General features: G+C 31.7%; 1 protein-coding gene and 1 long non-coding RNA gene across 2 annotated transcripts in view; one reads left to right on the top strand and one right to left on the bottom strand.

Moving 5' to 3' along the window:
• The window catches only part of LOC114329662 (NAD(P) transhydrogenase, mitochondrial), a 95,600-nt gene that overhangs the window by 69,825 nt on the left and 10,007 nt on the right, over nucleotides 1-15,768 (bottom strand). The gene's annotated exons all lie outside the window — the stretch shown is intronic.
• On the top strand, nucleotides 890-3,059 carry LOC126882406 (uncharacterized). The gene is made up of 2 exons (XR_007697328.1): nucleotides 890-1,406; nucleotides 1,734-3,059. It is a non-coding gene; the product is annotated as an uncharacterized LOC126882406 (long non-coding RNA).

Genomic DNA, 15,768 nt, shown 5'->3' with positions numbered 1-15,768 from the left:
TCATGGCTCCGAAACCTTTGTCAATGGACTGGTTTGTCAGCAGATGAATTATTACATGCCGCGCAAGATCCAGAACTATATAGGCAAATTGTCATGGAAGCTACCCAACAATTGTAATAAACAATATAAAATGTATCGTAACCCTGAAATTTTATGTGATAAATATTAAAATAACTCAGTTACTATTTGGGGTATTTGAAGTGCCTATACTTAAATCATGTGCAAATATACAATGTTTTTGATATCAAGATTTATTTTACTCGTTATTAAGATATTTAATAACATTTAAAAGTTTTTTCTAAACATATTTGAAGAGTACGACCTAGTGACATTGACCGTATATTTCAATTCATAAAGTAAACCGAATTATGTAGCATGTGATTGTAATAGGTACATATCTTTATTGCATTGTATTTGTTTTAATATTAGTCGCATTACACATACACAGTGTTCCAAGGTGAGCATTTTAGTCGTTTTGACAGGCAAATCTACGTTGATCCTATTGATATGCTGAATTTACATTGAAACAAATTCAAAACAAGATTATATTCTAAATTATTTACAAAGGTGTACTTGTTACACATGGCAACAGATGTCTCGATAGTCGATTGCTTTAAGAGCTTTTATAGAGCAATATTGCCCGTATGCACGCCAAGGGTGAATATTAAATTATTAATTGTATGTCAAAAAATGTTCTATAACTACGTCTTAAAACCCACCAAATTTTATTTGCATATCTCAACTGGTTTTAAAGCAATAAATAAATCGTCAGTTTGTAAAAAAAAATTGAACATCCCGTATCTCGGAAACGAAGCGTTTGCGGACATATGATTATAAAGCAAACTGTCATTATTTTCTCAGGTAAAATTACCCCTTAAAGTTTGTCGCGCTTATCTAGAAACACCCTGTACTGATGACGAACATAGCCAGTTCGTTAGATTAGAATGACAGGGTTCCAACTAACAAAATCGCATATTTGGAGTTATTAGTGTGAAAAGGTTCCAACTGATCTTGTTTATCTTTTGTTCTGACAACAGCGCTGTCTAACAACTTAATTCTGACTTATTACAATGCCAAGGTTCCATCTGTGAACATAAATAAAACAAAACTAGAATGACATGGTTTCAGGTGACACATGAAACCTTGTCACTCAACCAATAATTAAGATTTGCATGTATTCGTTTGACAATGTTTCAACCATGTTTCAACTGCAACAGCTGTTCATGTTCACTGTCTAGTATTGAGGTTATGTTTTTATTGTTGTTTATAACAATGACGGTACTAAATGAGTTGCGACGACTTATTACTGAGTTATTAAGTGAGGATGAAGAATTAGAGGACTCTGGTGATTCTTACTCCCCATCATAAGAAAGTTTAAGCGATTAAAATGAAGAAATTACTGACAGGTAAGCTAACCTATATTTTTTATCGTTGAAACCTTTACTTCGTGGAATCTAGTCATTTTTATGAAATCAAATTACAAATAACGTTAAAAATTCCATAATTTATTATTTAAATCCACATGTTTCAAAACATTAAAGTTTTATCGCTTTAGTTTAGTTTTTTTAAATAGCCTACTTTTCAAAAGTTCTATTGCACATAATCAATTTTTAAACTTCCATTTGGAGAGTAAATAGACTTATGGTATTTCAAATGATTCATTTGATGTTTTTAAACTAGTATATAGTCATAGTCATACTATTTTAGCAGCTAATTCTAGTGGTATTTTGCAGGCGACCCAGAAATAAAGCCAAGAAGCGTGTTCCTGCAGATATTTCAACAACGGCAACCAAATCAAAACCAGCCTTGATGCCCATTGATCTCCCATCAACTTCAACCGCTGGCGCTCACTAAACTACTTCAAATATTCAAATGATGAGGTCCATTTGCCTATAAATCCGGTTGGGGAAGAATTTATTATTGATCAGGTAACAAACACTAAACCTCCTCCTGTTAAGAGAAGAAAAAGGGATGTTTCTTCTTGGAAAAGCCAGAAACGTTATATCAGCCATCAAAAAGGGGAATCTTATGTGAGTCGTAGAGGAGTTGTAGTGCCCGCTAAAGAAGTTAAAAGTTTGAAGGACTGTTTAAATGACTGTAAATTTAAATGTGGGGTATCTGTTAGTGAAAATGAAAGAAAAGCTTTGTTTAAGGCGTTTTATGGCATGAATCAAAATGGAAAACATCAATATATCTTGGGTACAACCACAAAACATCAGACAGAAAGACCTAAAGATAGGAACAGAAAATCATACAAAAAATTCACTTTTAGGTACTTCTTTAATGTTGGTAACCAAAAGGTACAAGTCTGCAAAAATTTTACTTAGGAACACTAAGCATCTCACAAAAACCTGTCTATACGGTTCATAATAACAAAGATGAGGTCACCAATACACCCAAGCCGGATGGTAGGGGTAAAAGTGCCCAAAGTTCAAGACGCCTCAATGAAGAAATAAAAGAAACTGTGAGAAATCACATAAAATCTTTTCCCAATGTTGAGTCTCATTACTGTAGGGCCACAACACAAAGAAAGTATCTGGATTCAAACCTCAATTTAGCTAAAATGTACAAACTTAACACCGAAAAGTGTAGGGAGGAAAATGTTGTGCCTGTTAAGCTAAGTATGTATCGACGTATTTCATCCTCTTAAGTATTAAACTTTCAGTTGTTCCCATTCTTCCAAGTTTCAGTTTTAGAATTCACACAATCCCTGCATTTGATCTCATTCAAAACCTCTTTTTTGGAAGAGAATGCAGTGACCGTAATCTTGAGGTTTGCTGTATCGGCGTCCAAGAAAGGAAGAGTGACACAAAAAAGCAAGCAAAGAGAAGCCGAAGAAAACGCACCAATCTGGAAATTGATAAAACCCAAACACCTAGTGAACTCCAAGGCAACACTCTCAGCGGAAAAAATAAAGGATATCAAGTCAATGTTAAAGTTTATGCCCTTGCAAGACAAAGCGTTCTACACCACATTATTAAAGCTGTGAAAATGTTGATATAGGTCAAAAACACTTACTGTACCTTTCTTTAAAATAAAGTCATAGTAATTGAAATTTATACTAGTGTAATTACTTCAGAATCCTATTAACTATACCTATGGATCAGACTAAATAAATCATTTACTTTGGTATGAGAAGGTTCCACCTACCACATAGAACCTTGTCACACATAAAATGTCAAGTTTAAAAAGTGACAAGGTTCCAACTGTAAACAAAAAAAATTGTAAATTTCTTACTAAGGAGCATTTTTTTCTTTTTTACCAGCCAAAACCTTTCTATGTATATAACTAAGAAGTGTGTACACAAAAATCAAACAATATATCAAAAACACTTGTGTGGTGTCAAGGTTAAACTTTGGGGACTGTTTTCTCAAAACTAGGTTGTGGTTAGTTGGAACCCTGTCATTCTAGCCTAACGAGTTGTTAAAGGACCTAACTTTTTTATTATCCAACATATGCGAATGAATCTAAAAACAGAATGTTAAGAAGACCTGAGGCTATAGTTGGTTTTTAATTTCAGTATACTTTATAAATGCTAGAATAGTCCACAGCGTGATGCGAACTTTGAGAAGAAAACAGTTTGATTCGTACACCCAGTATACAATGACAGTCTACCTGTCTAACAACAATATTATTATTATTTGCGTCACGATATAAGAAATTTGGCCTGACGCTGGTGGGTTGTCCCTACCGATTTAGTTAGTATCATAATAAATAGTTGATGTTACTAATCCCTCAATTATCTTTGCGACGGGTGGCAATAGTATTGGAACAGCTTACTAGGGCCGGACTTTATATTATTTACAGAACTGAGTCGTTACCTGCCAATTTTTATGTCCAATGCGCTCATTACGTGAATTTTATGGAGTTAGATTATAATCTGTTTTATATCGTTTTCACTTTAAACAAAATGGACTTCCGATAATGAAGCTTTCTATCTTTAAATAAAAAAATTGAAGAATCATTAGCAAGTGCATTCGTTAAAGATAAGATATACCTCTAATTATTATTCTATAGCTTTACACATAATTATGTATGGCTTGCTTGGAGTATGGCTGGCTTGGAGGGGAAAGTTTTTTACTATCGGCAAAAAACAATAAAGATTCAAAGCTGGATTACCATGAAAATATGACGAGTAGCTTGTTTAAGGAATGGTTTGAAAAGAAGGTGTTGCCAAATTTGCCTCCAAAAAGTGTCATTGTAATGGATAACGCGACATATCACAGCGAACAAATTGAAAAAATCCCCGGTGTAGGTTCGACAAAAAAACAAATATCTGATTTTTTGTATGACAATGATTTGTACTTTGAAGAAACATATACAAAAAAAGAAATGTTGGAAGTTCTTCACACAAAAGTGTTTGAGAAACAGTTTGTTATAGACGAATTAGCCAAACGTGATGGTCATAATGTATTGCGATTACCTCCTTACTACTGTGTCTTCAACCCCATTGAATTAATCTGGAGCCAACTTAAGGAAAGTTTACGGCGAAACAACTGCTGTCCCAAATTTAGTAGCTAATCGGTGTCACATGTTGTAGAAGAAATAAAAAATATTTCCCCAACACTGTGGCAAAATTGTGTTTCACATGTTATAAAAACGGAAGACCATTACAGAACATTAACCTCACATATTAAACCAATAATTATAACATTAGATGATGACGATTCTAGTGAAGATGACAGCGATAGTGACATAGAGTTGTAATTTGTATTTATTTTTTTCCGTCTAAACTTCAAATTTTATTTTTCTATGTTATTTTCTATGTTATTTTTTATAATGTTATCTTGTTGTTTATAATGTTATATTTTTTAATTCTGATTTTTGCTACCACTCGTTTAATCTTTTACTGTTATTATCATTATTTTCCTTAATTTCTTTAATTTGTTCATTTCTCTTATTTCATTGTACATAATAATATACCTATAACTACATAGATATAAATACGTAATAAATATAATGATATGATATTTAAATTTATATTTATTATTCCAATCCAATTAAAATACTATATCTACTTGAAGACTTGAACTTTTTTTAAGGGGATGGGTACAAACTTTCGGCTTTAAGCCGTTACGTTATTACCGAGGGCCGAAAGTCCCTGAAAACTTCTATAATGTTTATTTTAATAAGTTACAGGGTTGAAAAACTAAGAGAATATTTAGTGTGATTTTTAATTTCAAATATCTCATTCAAAAGAAACTTTTAATTCATTCCAAGGGACTTTCGGCTCTCGGTAATAAAGTAATTTTTCATTCTGCGTTTAAATTTTTCAAAAATACTTACATATTAGTTTTCTCAGGATTCGAAAAAAATGATTACATTTAAAACACATTGAAAATTTTAACAGGCGTCAAAATCTTGCATTTTGTTCCATTCCCCTTAATTTTAGCGAATCCGCTCCTGGAGGGTTTGTTGTTTGTTATTATGATACTAAATCGGTAGGGACAACCCACCAGCGTCAGGCCAAATTTCTTATATCGTGACGCAAAGAATACAACGCTATTGTTAATGAATAAGGCTATAACATGGTAAAAAAATCACTTAAATCGGACAACGGCTTTAGGCAATTCGTGACATCAAATTGACCAAATTTTTAAGTGGATCGATTTTTTTGTACCTGAGTGTATTTAGGACTTATAGATATTGAGAAGGCGTGCGACGTAGACAAGTGTCGTAGAATTAATTAAAAATAATAATAAATAAATAAAAAAATTACTTTATTTAATTTACTGCTTCGCTGTGGCCTACAGTACAGCCTACTGTATTTTACCACTTTTTTTCTTTGGAAAATACATCAAAGTCTCTAATTTTTTTCTAATCCAAATTAGTATTTTAATTTATATTTAAAAACACGTTAAACCGTCTTTATACATATTTAATGTCTATATAGATAATAACAACAAAATAATTTATCAATATTCAATCCTTCTGACTAGAAAATCCGGTTCAGAACCTGAGTTAGATTAAAGATAAGGACAATGACTTATATTATTATCGTTGTTTACTTTTCGGGTATTTCTAAATCAGTATGTTGGAAAGTAGTAAATAAATCAACAAACAGCGATAAACTATCAATTTTAACCATTTTAACCAATGTTCTATCACTTTTCGATATTAATGAAATATAATAGAGATGGAAAGGGCTGCTATCTATTTAGGTGGTATTTACTTGATTATCATTATGATTGGGGTGATTCTTATCCTGGCTTAGGGGTCAAAGTACAATAATCGAAAATACTGGAAAAATCTGCCCCCTTTAATCAAAAATTGACTTCGTTTTGGTTCAGCCACTCTGTATATGGGGCAGATTTTTAAATCGTATTTGTCCATTTTTTACATTTTCCAGGAAATGAGAAAAACCGCCACTCCGTTATTAATAAAGTTAAAAAATACACAAAATATGAAAAATGTACTTTTTTATTATTAATGTGCCCTATTTATAAGCAACAACAAACTTTGTCCTCTCTTAAAACAGTCTTTTTTAGAAAGTCAGTCAACGCCGAACTTATTTCTACCACACCTCTTCCTGCTTAATGCTCAAGCCATGAATAAAAAAAGAATGTGTAATGTGTGTGTACTTTGTACGCGCGTAAGAAGTTATACTTCTATTATATAATTTCAACGAAATAAATATACTTAACAGTTACAATCCAAAAAATTAACAATAATTACCAAAAATGAACCAAAATTTAACAATGCCAAATATATAAAAAAAAGGATGAATCGTCCGGGACTTGAACCCGCAATCTCGCGATTTCTCGATCTCTGGTCCAATGCTCTACCAACCAGACCATCAAGGCGCATGTTACTGACGTTTCAGATATACATAATTACACATCACGGTGACAAGTGAAATATAAAAATAGATGTTTTATTATTTTACTCCCAAGGAAGACAAATCCAAAGACACAAAATTATAATAAATAATACATTTACTAAAAAACACTAATATATTATTTTAATGGCTTCTTTGCGCTGATAAATAATTTGAAAGATTAGCAACTAAACAGATTTATGAAAAATTTTACTCTCAATCGCGCCTAAAGAAGTATAACTTCAAAAAGAGGAGTTTTTGTTGACATATCTGTCACACAAAATGCAAAATAAAGTCGTTATAATATTATATGGTAAAAAAGCATTGCAAGACAAACGAATCGCATTTTGTCCAAAATAGTGCTATTTGTTTTTCTCTCGCTAATGGCCAAAATGCATTTTGTTCATCTAGGATCTAGGTAATTGAAGCTTAGAATGTCTAGGAGGATACACAAGAATAAAAAACCGCTAAACGCCGTAAAAATGAGTGGCGCATACAATATTCCAGCTACAAAAGATCTGATATGAATATTACGTGGCGCGAAAATGTATTTTCATTCTGATGCAAAACAAAATTCTAGTTTGATTTTAAAAGATTTTTTCATAATATTTGCCCAATTTGAAGTAAAACGCGCCACAAAAGAGTAACTTTGATACAGTTTGAATTTTGAAACTATTTTGTGGCGCGTTTACTTCAAATTTAGCAAATATTATGGAAAAATCTTTTAAAATAAAACTAAAATTTTGTTTTGCATCAAATTAAAAATACATTTTCACCACTCATTTTTATGGCGTTTAGCGGTTTTTTATTCTTGTATCACGAGTTTTTCAAAGTTATTTATAAATTAAATGTATAAAGTTGAATGCAATGTTTCTCGATTACACGCTAAGCTTTATAAATGGTCGCCTTTGTCGCATTATCTCCCAAATGATCTAGTGTCCATCGAATGTACACTAGATTTTTTTTCTATTCGAAACAGATTGAAAAAAATATTGGGATGGCCGGTAAATGAACTCGGATTGCCCGTTGCCAGATCAAATTAGCGTCGTAACAACTACAACTACATAAACCATTTAGGGAATAATCGTTAATTGGATTATACTTTTGTAGCTTAATAACTTCTAAACGGCTTAACCGATTTTGTTCACTAAACATGAGTTTGAAACGTATTGACAAGTAGTATCTTATGCATCTAAGGTCAAGTATGATAACTGAAGCTATTACAGGAATTATTGAGCTTGAAAACCCGTTTTCCCATAAGAAATAGATTTAATCATACTTATGAAGCCTATAACTTAAAAATTCGAATTTTCCCGGATATAAGGTATACACCGTTAGATTCGTCTAGAGTTCTTCTACAAACGCTCAGTTATTGGCGTAATTCGTAGGTTGAAATTTTGAGTAATTGTCGAAAAACCAAAATTTTCAAAGTTTAGTTTTTCACTTTTTCGGCTATACTGTGTAGTCAAAACTCACAAACTACATCGGTTCTGAATCGGCCCTCACCCCCTCTTCAAACACAGAAAAAAAATTCAGATCGGTTTAACTTTTCCACACACATATATACATACATGCATACACATACACAAACATTTTCCCTTTTTTAAATAAAAATTGACTCATATTTCTGAGCTCGGTAACTTTTGAACGGTATAACCGATTTTCAAAATTAGACATGCGTTGGAAAGGTAATGATCGCTTCTATTAAAAGCCGCAAAGGTCGGAGTTAAATTTTCGAAGTTTTTGGAAGTTTTGGGGACGAGAACGAAAAACAGACCCTAAATAGGAAGGACCGTAAAATCCACACCCTTGGACCAAAATGGATGGTTGACATATCAATGGGTGAGTCTTTTCCTGAACTTTAAGATGGGATTTGGCCCAATTTTCAATTCAGTCAGATTTAGAAAATCGAAAATTTCGTGTATATATATAGTGTCGCGTGTAGGGGGTGTAGGTGTGTGCCACTGGCGAGAACTGCCGTTCTCTGGTAAAATGATGTTTTGACGAATCCAACGCCACCTTTAAGTCATAATGTGAAAATATGGACAAAATGCGATTTGAAAGTCTGCTCCTCATATATGGATTAAGTATTAAGTATTATCCTCATAATAGACAATTGTTATTTCTTGTTTGTAACATAAAAAATGTAATGAATTTTTGCTCGTCGTAAAATTGATTACTCTATTCATATGTTTACACTTTCGAAACAAAAATAAACAATAATCTACCTTATGACGTCCGTGGATCAAATGCTTTTTGTCTAAATTGAAAATAGTTGTAAATTGTATAATGATTATATTTAGTTATACTGGTTTTTAGCAATTACAAGGCAAATGTGTCTATACACAAGATAAAATTTATTTTGAATGCATAATATGTTTATTGTAACGATAGTCAAACAAAAATAAATATAAAAAATATAAGACTTGCTAAGTCAGATGGTAAAGTGAATAATGAAATCCCTTCTTCTTTTTTATGTGACTTGTCCAATCGTACAGATTGCTGGCAATGCCAAACACTTACACAGCAAGAAATAACACCAGCTTTCAGAACAAACAGCAACCGAAGCAAATAGATTAGGAACAACAAGAGCCAAAAGAAAATGCAATTACACAGTGGTGTATACAAACTTACATGTGGTAACTGTCCAAAAACTTACATCGGTCAAACTGGCAGAAACTTTAACCAACGTATGGCAGAACACAAAAGGACTTTCAATAATAAAAAAACAAATTCTGCGTACACTTACGTACCTTCTAGTCTAGATCATAATCATTCTTTTACTGACCAATATCAAATTCTCCATATGCAAAATAAAGGCCTTAAGCTATCTTTATTAGAATATATGGAAATTAATAACTTGAAAAATACAGATATAATTCTGAATGACCAACTCGAGACAAACAGCTCCCCACTCCTCAACCTATTCAGTTAAATACTACAAAGTGTAGCGACTTAATAAAATACATCACTTGAGAAAACATTCTGCCAAAACAGCTGTAGTGACATTAATTTGTAATAAATTTTACGGAAGTATTGAAAACCAAAGTTTTTAGTGTTTTATTGTTAGATAATTTTTTTATGTTTGGAATTTACTGTCTCACATTTTCCCTGCAGATTCCCTATTCTTCACACTTTGGAGTGTTTTTGTACGCTTTGATTATTTATCTTAAGGGCAGCCAAAGTTCGAAAATTGAATTTTTTAACTTTTTTGGGTTATGATTGAAAATTATTCTCTGAAATCTTCTCTTTCCAACGATATATACAACACTTTCCAACACATTATAGTATAAAATATCCATGGTTACAAAACTATTTGTTTTCTGAACGTCTGCCCTCAACTTACCGTGTACCGGTAGCTATACAGGGTGTTTCATTAATAATTGTCCACATAGTAACTGGAAAAACCTTAGCACAAAATACGAAGATTTAACCTAAAACACTTAAATAAAATATGGTTCCTTACTGAGTTACGGGGTGTTTTATCTAAAAATTTAAAAACTATTTTTGCTCAGCATTTTAAAACTATTCGACGTATCCTTTTCATACTTGGCAGGAAGTATAGGTACTGTACAAACTACTAAATTATGCTAAACAACCGTTTCTGGATATTACCAGAGGCGTACGACGGGGGAAAGTGAATGGTTGGCTCTTTCCAAATTCTACGCCACTGGCGGAATTGCTATTTTAGTTCAATTTTTGGATTCTCCAATACTTTCTATTAAAATAATATACTTTTCATTCGTAACGATAAAGTCATTAGTTTTCGAGATCTTTGAAGTTAAAAATGAAACGATACGGTTATTTTGATTAATGTATTGTGTCGCTTCATTTTTAATTTCAAATATCTCGAAAACTAATCATTTTATCGTTACGAATGAAGAGGATATTATTTACATAAAAAGTATTGAAAAATCAAAAAATTACACTAAAATAGCAATTTCGTCAGTGGTGTAGAATTTGGGAAGGGTCAACCAGCCACTATCCCCTGTCGTACGCCTCTGGTAGTAGCTAGAAACGTTTATTTATCTCAATTTAGTAGGGTCTACAGTACCTACACTTTCTGCCAAGCAGGCGCGGATACAGAGGGGGGTCAAGGGGTGCATAGACCCCCCTATTGTATTTAGTTTATAAGTATTTTTTTATTATTTATTATTGTTTTGTGTCAACCAGAGCTCAATTCTTTTGATACCATAGGTATCATAGATGACTGAATTTTATCCTTAGAGTAAGTGTGAGTTGTATGGCTAAATCTGGACAAAAAAATATTTGCGGTACGTCTGACCCTGCTGCCCTTGCGCGCCTGCTGCCAAGTATGATAAGGATACGCCAAATAATTTTAAATTACTGGGTACAAATAATTTTTAAATTTTAATCATATGAATCTTATCATAAATTAATCAAAATAACTGTGCCGTTTCATATTTAACTTAAAATATCTCGAAAACTAATGACTTTATCGTTACCAATGAAGAGTATATTATTTACGTAGAAAGTATTGGAGACTATAAAAATGGCACTAAAATAGTAATTTCTCCAGTGGCGTAGAATTTGAGAAGGGTCAACCATTATCTATCCCCTGTCGTACGCCTCTGGTAGTAGCTAGAAACGTTTGATTATAATAATTTAGTAGGGTGTATAGTAGTCGCACTTTCTGCTAAGTATGAAAAGGATACGTCGAATAGTTTTAAAATGCTGAGCAGAAATAATTTTTAAATTTTTAGATAAAACACCCTGTAACTCAGTAAGGAACCACATTTTAATTTAAGTGTTTTAGGTTAAATCTTCGTATTTTGTGATAAGGTTTCCCAGTTACTATATGGACAATTATTAATGAAACAACCTGTATAGCCTATTAGAGTGTTTTATGTTTTTGTGATTTCCCGAATACTACGTTAACTTTTGATGTCAAATATTTCTGAATCCTTGGATGATAGAAGGTCCAAATTTTTACAGTAGTTGTAGATAGATAATATGAAGTACCGCGTAAAGTTTTATTGAAAAATGTGTAAAAACAAGTAAAATAAAAAATAAAATCTAAACTTTTTTGGGTTTTTTCGTAAGAGTATTTTAAAAAAATTTAAAATAAATGTTTCTTTCACTCTAACTTTACAAAAATCTACGCGGAACTAAACAATACATATAGTTTCAAAATAAAAAAAAATTAGGCCTAGTAGTTCTTTGGTTACAGAGCTATGTGACATAATGTTAACACTGTCGTTAAATGGGACTTTGGGTGCCCTTAAATTTCTTCGTTTGTGGTTAATTCTTGTGTTTCAGGTAATAATGTCGTTTCTTGTTCCTCCATATATATGGAGGAACCAATGTTACAAAACTTTACTTTTCTGTGATCTTTTAGGCACTAATGTTTAATTTTAGTTGACTTTATTTATTTTTAATAATTTACAACTAAACAAATGAAAAACACTGAATTTTTATCCTTTATTTTACAAATTACGATATCTAATTTATTTATTGCACTAAATTTAATAATTTATCTAATTACACATTCAAAAATATACCGCGCCCGTTACATATCAAAGTACACCGACGTTTTCAAATTCACGACTATAGATATGTATGTATAAGTATTACTTCTTTAGTCAATACATGTATAGTTTTTTTATGTGTTTCGGGTCTCTTGGTTCCTTCATCTTCAATATTTGACCTCTTCGAAAGATCGATAATACATTTTCAATTCTTTTAAGTGAATATGTTATCATTAGTTCTACTTCTCTCTCCAATGGTGCCACATCCCAAATCAAGGCTTGTCTCCGCGAATCTCTGCTTCCAACATTGGCGGTTCTGCGCCGATCTTCTCCAGGTTTTCACGTCTCGCAAATTTTGGACGTTCGTTGCCACTTCATCCTCCCACCTTTACCGTGCGGCCTTCCTTTTGGTCTTTCGCCCTACATTTTACTATCTAGGTCTCATTTCAGCCATTGTTCGGTCTCCATTCTCACTACATGACCAGCCCATCGAAGACCCTGAAGCTTAACGAATTCTGAGATTAGTGTCTCTTTGAACAGTATCAATACTTCTTTTTCGTTGAAATTAATTGGTGTTGTATGGTCGTGTTAATTTTATAACAAAAAATATTGAACAAACATCGACCAAATATTGAGCAAACTATGGCTAATAATAGAAGTATATAATTTGAAATATAATTTTTAAAGGCTAATTCCTAACATTTTTGAACACTTATTTTAAATAAGTACCCGCAAGAGCAACCGCAACAGACTAATTCATATTACATAATATTAATTTGTTGGTTGTTGGGAACAATATGGAACAATGTTGGTCATACATTAGCTAAACTAAAAATAATGTTCCACATATAATATTTATAGTACTTAGATAATGCTTTGTTCTGAATAAGGCGAATCAACACCATTACAGAAATAATAAATATTTTAATTACTTTTACACTCCGTATGTAGGAATATTCAACATTATTTTCCGACACGTCAGAAAGGAAATGCATGTCGTTTAATTAAACAATAATTTATAATAGTCGAGGAAATGAAGCATTTTGGCTTGCAATTTTTTCGTCCAGCATGGATTTACTTAAAATTTTTACAGAAGGTAGGGAATAGTCCAAGGATCATTTTCTATATCATGCTGCTGTACGCTAAAACCTCGGGGGTAGTTGCCACCCCATCTCGGGGGTGGGAATTTTTTATTACATTTTAACCATGTTAATCGATGTAAAAACTAATTTTAAGAAAAAAATGTTTTTTACATTTTCTTCGTAAAACTAATATTTTTCGAGTTATTCGTGGTTGAAAGTAAGTTTTTCGACGGAAAAATCGACTTTTTTAGAAGGTTTTTTGAGAATAACTCGAAAAATATGCATTTCATAAAAAAAACTGTAGATATCAAAATTGTATCTTTTAGTAACACAAACGAAACTGTTTTTCTATAATATTTTTACGACCAATACAAACCGAGATACGGCATGTTAAAGGTTAGCTATTTTCGTCAAATGCATAATTTGAAATAATCAAAGCCAAATAACGGGAAAACTTTGCATTTTTCCAGGAAAACTTACATGATATTTTTTCAAGCATATAATATCTTCCAAAAAAAATAATAAAAAGTGTCTAGCATAAAAATTGAGCAACTTATGATCAAAACAAAGTCGGTACCTATTTTTCTCTACGAAAAAACAGTGAAAACAACCCCCTAACTACCCTTGTAACTAAAAATTGGTCTTCGCCTTTCTATAATTTCTTTTATATTTATATTATCAATACACCCAAGAAGTTTGACTTATTTAAAAGGCCTAATTTTAGAAAAATTGGAGTTTAAAGAAAAATTGATTTTTTGCAATTTTTTATCATTTTCTTCAAAATATCTCCGAAAATACTGGAGATACGAAAAAAATTATAGACTACTAAATTGTATCTTTTTTAATAGCTAAAATATCCTTATGCATAGATTTTCATTACAGTGAAGAGTTAGCGAGATATAGCTGTTTAAAACATCTATTTACGAGCAAACATCCCCTTATTCGAGCCCTTTAAACCCACCTCAATTAAAAATTAAGGGATCTTACGGAATTTAATTTACACATTCTTATTACTCTTCAAAAATCCTACAAAACTGTTATTGAAAAATCTTTTTATCGCCAAAAATAAAGGAGCTATGTTTATAAAACTATTTTTTTTTTTCGAAAAATTCGAATAGTCCGCTTATAGAGTATTTTCAATGTACCTATATAATACCACAGAGCCGGTTCGTATACTGGATGACTAAAAAACTATTTGTATGTGTATTTTTATACATTTGTAAATTCGTATTTTTGTGTAAATAAATGTTTTTGTAATTCTTTAATTCACTTTTTTTTCTGTATAGATCTATTAAATTGTCTACTTATAAAAATTGCAATGTTATTAAGGGTGGTTTTTAAGGGTTGAAATATTATGACATTATATCCTAACGCAATAAACAATCATTATTTAACCAGTCAAAACCAAATTTTACCTATATTAAAGTTTACAATGTTTTTATATAATTTTTGACAATAAGGGTAGTTTACACCCCTAAAAATAATCAATGTCCTTGAGCATGATATAGAATATGAAGTACAGGGTAAGATGATCCTAACCCCAAATTTTTATGTAAATTGATGCAAGCTGAAATTATTCTTTTAGGATAAGTAAACTTTTCATATATAGCTCCAACAAGGGTGGTTTTAAGGGTTGAAATATTGTGATATTATATCTTAAAGTACAAAACAATCATTATGTAACTAATAAGAAGCAAATGTTGACAGTATTAAAGTTTAAAATGTGATTTTATATTATTTTACAATTAGGGGTGGTTTTCACCCTTAAAAAACCAAAAGCGTACAACGGCTCAATATAGAAAATGAACTAGAGGGTGAAATGAGCCTAATCCCAAACTTTTGTACAAATCGATGATGGACGAAAAAATTGCGAGGTTTTGCCATTTTTCCAGCTTCATTTCCTCGACTATAAAATATTAATTTATAAACGTCTCGAAACGACATCTCGTCCTATACAGGATGTCACAAAAAGATTAGAACCTGCACCCAGAAAACGTGATGGGGTGTTAAAGTTAAAAAAAAAATGATTTTTCTAGTATGGATCCAAAACGATTTAAAACTTTTTTATGAAAATTTATATAGAAAACTTGCACCAGACAAACTTCTTACCTATTCTTTTGCTAGCTTACCAATAATATAAGAAAAAAGTTATTCCAAACCATCAATTTGGCTTGAGAAATAAACATTCCAGAAGTATCAATAATAGAAAAATAATTTTTTTCTACAACCACTATTCAAAGTGCACTTTTCTGCACGGTTTTATGTTAGCAAACTTGATATTTTCTCACAGTATAAGATATTTGACATTAGTGTGCAGAAAAGTGACGTTTCTGTGCCGCAAAGTGACGTTTCTGTGCCGCAAAGTTCTTTTCTGCACAGT

Source organism: Diabrotica virgifera, chromosome 3 (assembly GCF_917563875.1).
Source record: "Diabrotica virgifera virgifera chromosome 3, PGI_DIABVI_V3a".
Classification (NCBI taxonomy): Eukaryota; Metazoa; Arthropoda; class Insecta; order Coleoptera; family Chrysomelidae; genus Diabrotica; species Diabrotica virgifera.
The sequence above is the reverse complement of the archived record's forward strand: the minus strand, read 5'-3'. Positions and strand labels throughout refer to the sequence as shown.